The 9603-nt window shown below is 37.4% G+C and overlaps 1 protein-coding gene across 5 annotated transcripts in view; it reads right to left on the minus strand.

The window, feature by feature from the left end:
- The window catches only part of LOC106868430 (tudor domain-containing protein 5), a 90170-nt gene that overhangs the window by 76461 nt on the left and 4106 nt on the right, over window positions 1–9603 (minus strand). The window contains exon 1 of one of the 5 annotated variants that reach the window (XM_052971664.1): window positions 7757–8077. The exons of 2 other annotated variants lie outside the window; for them this stretch is intronic. The gene's annotated coding sequence lies outside the window, so the exon portion shown is untranslated. Of the gene's footprint in view, window positions 1–5717; window positions 6279–6329; window positions 6591–7756; window positions 8078–9603 lie in introns of those variants that run through there. 2 more of the 5 variants (XM_014913680.2, XM_014913681.2) reach the window with 2 other exon arrangements.

The following is a 9603-nucleotide window of genomic DNA, read 5'->3' on the forward strand; positions in this document are numbered from 1 at the left end:
TATATGTACGAAGTTGATAAACAGAAATTGTGTGGAAGCCCATTCTACATATATATATATATATATATATATATATATATATATACACACACACACCTACACACACATATATATACCACCCATGTGTGGGTGTATATATGTGTATATTCAAGGCAGTTCCCCCAATAACTGAAACTAGTAAAAGAACGTGAATAAAGAGTCATATATATATATATAAGTATGATCTGGGGATCCAAGTGTAGGAAGCTAGTAAGCTTCAAGTAGTCAGTGGCAGGTATAAAGAACAAAAAATGGACAGTATACAATAAGAAACAACAACAATTTATTGGCATTGAGAGATACATACATTTTTCCCATATCAAAGTTGCAAGGAAATTCAATAATCTGTTAGTTTCTGTATAGCTCAAAGTTAGCAACCAGAGCTGATTTATATGTACATACATCATCATTGTTTAACGTCTGCTTTCCATGCTGGCATGGGTTGGACGGTTTGACTGAGGACTGGCAAGCCAGAAGGCTGCACCAGGCTCCAATCTGATCTGGCAAAGTTTCTACAGCTAGATGCCCTTCCTAATGCCAACCATTCCGAGAGTGTTGTGGGTGCTTTTACGTGCCACTGGCATGAGAGCCAGTCAGGCAGTACTGGTAATGACCATGCTCAAAAGGTGTTTTTTACATGTCACCTGCACAGGAGCCAGTCCGGCGGCACTGGCCATGACCTCACTCGAATGTTGTTTTTCACGTGCCACCAGCATATGTGCCAGTAAGGCGATGCTGGCAATGATCACGCTCGAATGGTGCTTTTTACATGTCACTGGCACGAGTGCCAATCAGGCAGTACTGTCATCAGCCATGTCAGTGATTTTGATTTCACTTGCCTCAACAGGTCTTCGCAAGCAAAGTTTATTGTCCAATGAATGAAGGGTACTCATAAGTGGGCTGGCTATACACCACTGACATAGGTCTCCTAGCTTCCCTTCTGGCAGTCTGATACAATTCCCTGCTACCACCGTTCTTCCAGTCCTTCCAAGCCTGTTTCTTTTCCCTAATGGCCCTGTCAACAACATTGTTCCACCACCACATTACCTTGGGTTGAGAGAGGACTTTGCACCATCCACAGATCTGGTCAGTGACCCTCAGCAGGTTGTCATATAGAAACCTCCAGTTGTCTTCCACATCATGTGATGCTATATCCTCCTCTATTTCGTCAAAAGCTTCGAGTAATACGTCCCTAAAGCTCTGTCCATTCACAGGATATTTAAGATTTCAGACTCTTCTCCTCCAAGCTGGTCTACTTCTGGGCATCCATTTAGCCCCAATCCTCAAGTTGCTAACTACTAGTCTCATGTTGTGGGATACATTCTTCGCGTTGGAAGGTTTTGGCATTTATAAGCAGCCATCTTTCTCTTTTCATGGCAAGGATGTAGTCAATTTAGCTAGTGTGTCCACCAGATCGGTAGGTGACTAGGTGACTGGCAGGTTTCCTGAAGTTAGAATTGCAAACCATAAGATCATTTGCATCACAGAACTCCAGCCGTCTGGTTCCCTCCTCACTGTGGGAACCAAAACTATAGCCTCCATGTATGCCATGGAAACCCACTGCATGTTGTCCAACATGTCCATTGAAGTCACCAGCGACAAAGACAAGGTCCCTGTCATTCATCAACGAGGTAGTCAGCAAGGTGTCATAAAATCGGTCTGTCTGTCCATCAGGTAGCCCCGGCTGAGATAATGGTTGCTAACCCATGATGTAGCACTAATATAATCTTAAGTATTCTATTGCAGACTCTGACTACCTTGATTACCTTATCAACCCATTTCTTCGCAAGAAGTTATACCCAGGCACATGACCCCATCTGTGTTCCTTGCCCAGTAAATCTTGTACCTATGTTCTTTGCCTGTGAGGAACCTAGTGGAACCTCCTCTCCACCTTACTTCTTGGATGCAACACAAATCTACACGCTTCTATTCAAGCATCTCAACAATTTCACCAGATCTACCTTTCAGTGTGCCCACATTGAGTGTGCCAATCCCAAGGGTGTGGGAGGTGTGGGCCCGTGAGACCCTAGGATGGGGGACAGCAGCGTCATGTACCTGAAAAGAAAGCTCGCATTTGGAAGAATTCATAAACAAACAATACCCTTCAACCTGCATACACTACACCATCATTTTTATGTGCTACATGAGCACTACCTTACATAGGAGATAAACCTTAAGTAGGGATGGGGATGGCGTTAAGCCTTTAGAAGTGTTCATGGGAGACAACCAAAAGATGATCCGATTTCTCTGGTCTAAAAGAGTGTCAGGGGCTGAAGATCATCGCAGGCTTTCGGTATAATATGGGGACAGTACTCTCTACATAGAAGTGTGTATGAGTGGATTGAGAAGTTTGAAAATGACTAGATAAGCATGAAGCATGAATAAGGGGCAGGATGTTCATCAAATGCCACCACTGACCTGAAGATTCAACAAACTGGAGAGATGCTTCTGGCAAACCGATGAGTGACCATCAATGAGGTGGCATGTTCTCTGCAAATTAGTCATGGTTCTGCATATGAAATCATCCACAACAAGCTTTGCTTCTGTAAAGTCTGTGCAAGGTGGATGCCAAGAGAGCTTACCAAAGCACATAAGTGTGATCGTTGTGAGACCTGTCAATGCTTACTTGACCGCTACAGCGATGAAGCCAAAGTTTTTTTTGGAGAGAATAGTCACGGGTAATGAGATTTGGGTCCATCATGTTCAACCAGAATCCAAAAGCAGAGCATGGAGTGGAAATACTCGGAATTGCTAGCGAGAAAAAAAAAAAATTCATAACTCAACCTTCTGCAGAAAAAGGCCTATACTGGAACCTTACCTGGAAAAGAAGTCTACAGTTACTAGTGTAGGCTACAGTTAAATGCTGGCCAACAAATTGTAACTAGCAATTCGTACCAAATATCAAAGTCTGTTGTCAAAGCAAGTGTTATTTTTGCACAGCAATGCTCGCCCACAGTCTAGATCTTGCCTTCTTCTGACTATCACCTCTTCTGACTGCTCAAATATCTTTTGCTACAAGGTCATTGATTTGCTATGGATGAAGTGCAAAAAGCGAGGCATAAATGGTTGCACGACTAGCCAAAAACCTTCTTCTCCAATGGAATAAGCAAGCTTGTGGACCACTGAAAGAAGTGCATTTGAAAGCAAGGAGAGTATGTTGAAAAATGAAGTAACTTTTCAACCCCTGTTTTTGTTTTAATAAATTACAGAAACATTCATATCTGTCAAACCCTTTGCAAGGCTTTTTGAGAAACGCTTGCCAAGGTCCTGTGCCATGAGACTGAAACTGAAATCGTGACTGGGAAGCAAATTTCTTAATGACACAGCTACACCTGATTGGTACTTTATTTTATTGAGTGTGTAAAGGCACTTGTGCTTAGCTGGAAATTGCTAGAGAGCTAAACAAGACCTACTGCTATGGATGCCAAAGCAAGGCTGCACTCGAGCAGATCGTATGAACACAATGCTATGTAGAGCAACTCGCCAGACACACTGGATGCCTCTCCAAACACCTCCTTCAACCAATGCAGGACCGAGATGGATGGCATTTGCAGGTTAAAAATGTTTGCACAAGTTCGACTAGATGATATGACGATAGCTAAAAGTAGACTCTGACAAGATTTGAACTGAGAATGTTAAAACAATATAACTAAATACTTCAAAATATTTTGTACGACACTAACAATTCTGCCAAACTATCATCCTCACATGTATTACTGCTGCTTGTGTTCATACTGATACTGTTGTTAATGATGATGACGATGTCAATGAAGATGATGACAATAACAACAATGATGATGGTGGTGATATGAAGAGGAAGTAGAAACAATGCTTTGAGATTGTCTTCCAGAAATATGACAATCCGAATTATTGATCAAATTCTATTTTTAGTATAAAAAGGAGTACCAAACACACATTTTAGTTCCACTAGACAAATATTGATTTCATATGAAGTCAGTACAACCTCAGTAAAGCAAAATTAATCTGCTTTGGAGTTGATTTGTTACAGCAGTTATATTTTATCATTTACGTATATGTAAAATAAATTTAAAATTTTCAAAATATGCTAAAGAATTTTAGGGCTTAACCATTTCTTCTAAATCTTCTCTTGAAGAGGTTGCAGGAAATCTGAACTTCCAATGACAATTTTTAGATGTTGAGATCTCGAGTTTACATCAGAGTGACTTCCCATTGTCTAGTCCAGACCAAAGAATGAATTTTTAACTTAATAATACAGTGCAACCATATATTACAACAATGAGCAATACTCACTCGTGGTATCTATGGTATGTAAAGAAAAAGAAAAAAAGGACACATGACTTAGTAGATATTTTTGTTACAAAATAAAAAAAACAACAACAAACAAACAAGAAAACGACATTGTTTTGAAATAAACAGACCTGTAATTCACGAAGAAAACTTGTCACGACACTATTGCATGTCAAGCATCTGAGGCTGACGACACAGGTACTGCCTGTCAGTGTCGAAGCACATTCATTGACAAACAGAAAGTCATTGATGTCTGAAATCATGGTTTTTGCTTAAAACCTCCCGAGGTTGAAGATTGACCCTCAGAATATTTGACACAATACCAGTATTTGGTACACGTGTCCGTGGAATAATTTATACGCTCTATGTGTTAATTCAATGAGCCGGCAATTCAGATGATGGAACAACTAAACGATCTTCGTCGAAACTGGAGATCCACCCATCCATAATTAAACAATCTTTGTCATGTTAAATAACCCAGCATTATAATGTTGATTTCTGACCCTGTGTGTGTGTGTTTGCATATGTACATTTACCTTGATGTTGCTTAACCTCGGTCAGCTCTAAGCGGAGGTAATGAATACGTACACCACCCGTTTTCGGCGTAACAAAAACCCTAACCCTAAATACCGGGTGTACGTATTCTTTACTTTCGCCCAGCTCTGATTGCACTAACTCTATGGGCAAAGACATTCCAGTCATGCCCACCCCTATCTTATTCAGACAATGGTATGGTGTGGTGTACACCACGGCTACTCAAAGTGGTGGTCCGCGAGCCATAAGCTGCCGATATGCGGCGAGTTTCCAGAAAAGAATAAAACATTATATAATGCTTATGTAATATTGTATTATTTGTTTACAAAATAAATATAAGATAAAAAAAAATGTCTACTTTTATTATATTCATTACATCTATTGTTTCCGGTACTAAGTATTACTGGTCCCTGGCACATTGGGGGAAAAAAAACTGCCGGTACACCACATCAGATAGTTTGAGAAGCACTCGTGTACACAATCTCAGTTATCATATCACCAATACTACAAATGATGATGATGGTGATTGAGATTGTGTTGGTGATTAGCTGGTCACAGTTTTGTTGGTGGTGAGAGGTGAGAGAGGTATCACTGGAATTAATATCAATGATGGTGATTGGTGACAGTGGTGTTCTCATCTCCACAACCACTACTGTGCTGTGGTATTGGCGTCATTCACCATCGATGGGTTGTTTATAGCTGGTAGAAGGCATCAATAATACAACTACATCATCACCATCAATAATACAACTACAATCATCACCCTAATCACAACTAACCCTACAAACACTCACCTACAACCCACCCGTAATTCTTTAATGACAAACAACATTAACACCCGCAATAAATCAATGTCAGTTGGTATATCTACTTACCTTCACCAAAGTATTGTCCTCCACCAAGAGGCGTAACCAGTTTCTAAAGTTGTGAGGAGCGAGCAGATACAAAAAGGCACCGAGATACATACCAAACACTCTTCAGCATTTCTCTTATCATTTCATTATATAATATTCCATTAGTTATAACATACGTAATTGTATTTTATGTCCATTAATTTCTTGTTTCAGTAACAATGTCATTATGTATGAAGTTCACAACTACTGATATAGATAACTAATGAGTTTTGTAAAAATTGCCGGAGAGGCGTCAATTTGGAAAATGTGCTCGGGAGAAGCGGTCGCTTCTCTTGCTCCCCTGTTAGCTACGTTACTGTCTCCATCTCACAGGAAATCTCAATCCTTAAAAACGGAGGTACCACTGTTACGATTGTCAAATTCTCAGTTCTCCCTGAGAAGAAATTATAATCATTACATTTCCAAATATATACTCTTAAAATGAAAGTGTAGAATAACTTTAATCCGGTATGCATTATGGATTATTTGAAGACAGATGACATTATTGCAACCCAGAAAACGTGTATGTGCGCAGACGAAATGGTTTAGTAAACAATACCACCAAAATAAAAAAGGGATTTCTGCAGTACGTACCTGACAGAAGTACGGAAACTTTAGAATCTGTTATAAAGGGGAATGTGTTGCCTGTTCCAACAATTTCCACCGATAAATGGGCCAGCTATCGAAATCTCCAGCAACTTGGCTGCATTTACAGAACAGTGAATCATAAATTTCGAGGATTCAGATACCGGGGCAGGTGTTCTGTTATTTAATTTAATTTTATATTTTCCTTGATTCGCTCGAAATAGCAGCATGCACAAATGAACGGGCCGCGTTTAAAAAAGTTTCATTACAATTGAATATATTTAAAAATTGGAATTTTTGAAAATAAAATTTTTCAGAACCATTAATTCCGTATTTGTTACCGTGTAAATTAATCAGTTAAAAAAATGCAAGTCCTCACAAAAAAAAATAATAGCAACAAAAAAGTAACAAAAAGAATGAAGTGCGTGCTCGACACCTATAGATTTAGCTGTTATTTCTAGCTATTCCAGGATAACTGTCTCACGATGGATTTTCTCCGTTTCGCTAGACGTTTTTTTGTTGTTTTTTTTTTGTTGTTTTTGCACTACGCATCTCGAAACGATGATGGAGTAGGGGTGAATGAGCTTCCGAAAATTTTTTTTGAAATTCACGATTTTTTAACCTGTGACCCCGCTCCATTATACTCTTGGAATACAATAAAATAATTAAAAATAACAGAAAAGAGAAAAATCATTTTAGTGGTGGTTTACTTTTATGAGGACTCGATGAGTGTGTGTGGGAATGTTTTAATTATATGGATTTTAAAATTTCTTTCTCCTAAAAATGTGGAGTGCATGTGATGTGTTTCAGAATATAGAGTAACTATATGAGGGGAAAATTTTTTTTTACTGGTACTTGGCTATTGTGAAGGTACGATGTAAGGGGAATGGGAAAGATAGATGTTTAAAAATTATGGATTTTTTTTTTCAGTAAAAGCTTCCCTCCCCAATTGTTTTGAAATGCGGGATGCAACAAAAGAGAAAGAAAAGAAAAAAAATGAAAATCCCGGCTAAAACGGAGAAATTTTAACTTATGTGGAATAACTATTCCGAAAGTTCGCCGGAAACAAGTAAAGATTGGTGACAGGAAAGGCATCCGGCCATAAAAAAAGTGCTTCAACACATTCTACCCGACCTATAACAGTGGATGATGACGAACATAGAGAAACACAGAGAGTAGAATTCTTTGTTGTTTAACTTCGTAAATAAAATGGGAATAAGTCAGAGAGAGAATGTTTCACAATGTACGTTGCCAATTACTATTAATTGGTGCTGGATTTTAATAGGTCATAACTAGTATCGACTTGTTTTTCCCGTGTTTATATTTTTTCTTGCTAATATATGAATGAAAATAAATAAAAAAGTAATGGTAATCTTCAAGTTTAGGGGGGTAAAAAGTAAATAAAAATATTCAAGGGAAATAACTGAACGACTTACCATTATTATCCGTTTTCTTTTAGCTGTTTATAAATAAATCACACACGTGCTTTTTTTTTTTTCTTCTAAAACTGCATGCGACGGAATTTTTTCTTATAAAAGTTTAAAATGTTTTTTTCTTTTTCCAAAACGGAAACGAAATGGTTTGCAGAAGTACCCGACGGAACGGAGTCAAAAACAACAGGCAGAAAAGAAACAATTGTGCATGGAGAGAACTTTGTCGATGGAAATGATAATGAAATTCAACAGATAAATTTCTAGGACTTGCATGCTGATCTCAATGAGATCGTGTTCATTAAAAATAAATATTTATTAATGAAATTTTCTACAGTTATGCTCCAGATGTTTGAATATATTGCACTGTAGAAAATTTCATTAAATGAACACGATCTCGCCGAGTGAGGGTCACCAAACAGTTCTAGAAATTCACCTACTCAACATTATACACTTCAGAAATGGCAGCCAAAAAATAAACAAACGTTTTTTTCTTTTGGGATTGAATTCCGCCATAGAAATGCATATAGATAAGATGAGATTGAGGATTTCGTTTTCAGCAACAAGATGTTGTGCAGCCGGTCTTCCACTAGGCATTTTCGATTTCTCATAAGAAACTATGATATTCAATCACATGTGTGATTTATTTATAAACAGAGTAGTACGGAGAATACTGGTAAGACGTTCAGTTACGTCCCTTGAATATTTTTATTTATTTTTTTTACTCTCCTAAACTTAAAGATTATCAAAAGTAATACCTAAGGCACATAATCCACAAATATTTGTTAAAAAGAATTAATGGACAATCTTCGAATATGCTGTGTTCAAAAGTGCAGAATTTATTAATTTATTTCATGGTCGACGTAAATTATCTCCCTTTAAATATACACTCTGCATTATGATAGCTTTATATTAATTATTGTTATATATAATATATAAATAACATAAAGAAAACATTATTATTATTATTCAAATATTCAAAGTTTCATCCTTTCGAAGTCGATAAAATAAGTACCAACTGAATTCTAGGGTTGAATTTCAGCTGAACTTTGGTGGGAAGTTGAGCACTCCCCTCAAAATTCAGGCCTTGTGCCTATAGTAGAAAGGACTATCATTATTATGAATTTAAAAAGAAACAAAAATTATCATTAAGTTTTGCGCTACAAGTTTAAATCCGGAAGTGGCCAACTTTGTGCTTCGACCGGGATCGATCACATATAGTCTAAATCAAATACTTGGGTCAATTTAATTGACTGCTTCCCTTCTCAATTGCAGAAATTATTAATTATATCATTTTTAGAAAATAATATTGGACCACGTAGACTCGTCACAGCTCACATTGTATTGATTTCTTGGAAGTAAGGGAAATAACTGTTGGTATTTAGCTTTTTTATACCGTTATTGAGAAAAAAATCGCGTTGTTGAGTACAGATTTCCAACGAGACGATTCATGGTTTTTATGGTAGCGAATGTCATACGGACTCGTTCTAGTACAAATATCTCAAAGGACCTCTCTTTGAAAAATGCATTTTTTCGAAAAAAATGTTTCGGATTCCTACGTTTTAGATGTCGGAGATTACGAATATGTAAAAAAAAAAAAAAAATTTTTAACCCCCTTCCGTTTAAAATTTTGAACTTTTTCGAAATTTTTTCCCCTATGTTTTAGATGACGGAGATTCCGAATATGCAAGAAACCACGTTTTCAAAATTTTAAATTCAATAAGCATATAGATATGTGTATAAAAAGATAGATAGATAGATATGAATTTCTTCCTGGGGCTAAAAACAACAGTAACACCGTCCTCTATACTATAGAGTCTATAGGACCACCACATTTAGTTGACAAATATATT

Source organism: Octopus bimaculoides, chromosome 1 (assembly GCF_001194135.2).
Source record: "Octopus bimaculoides isolate UCB-OBI-ISO-001 chromosome 1, ASM119413v2, whole genome shotgun sequence".
Classification (NCBI taxonomy): Eukaryota; Metazoa; Mollusca; class Cephalopoda; order Octopoda; family Octopodidae; genus Octopus; species Octopus bimaculoides.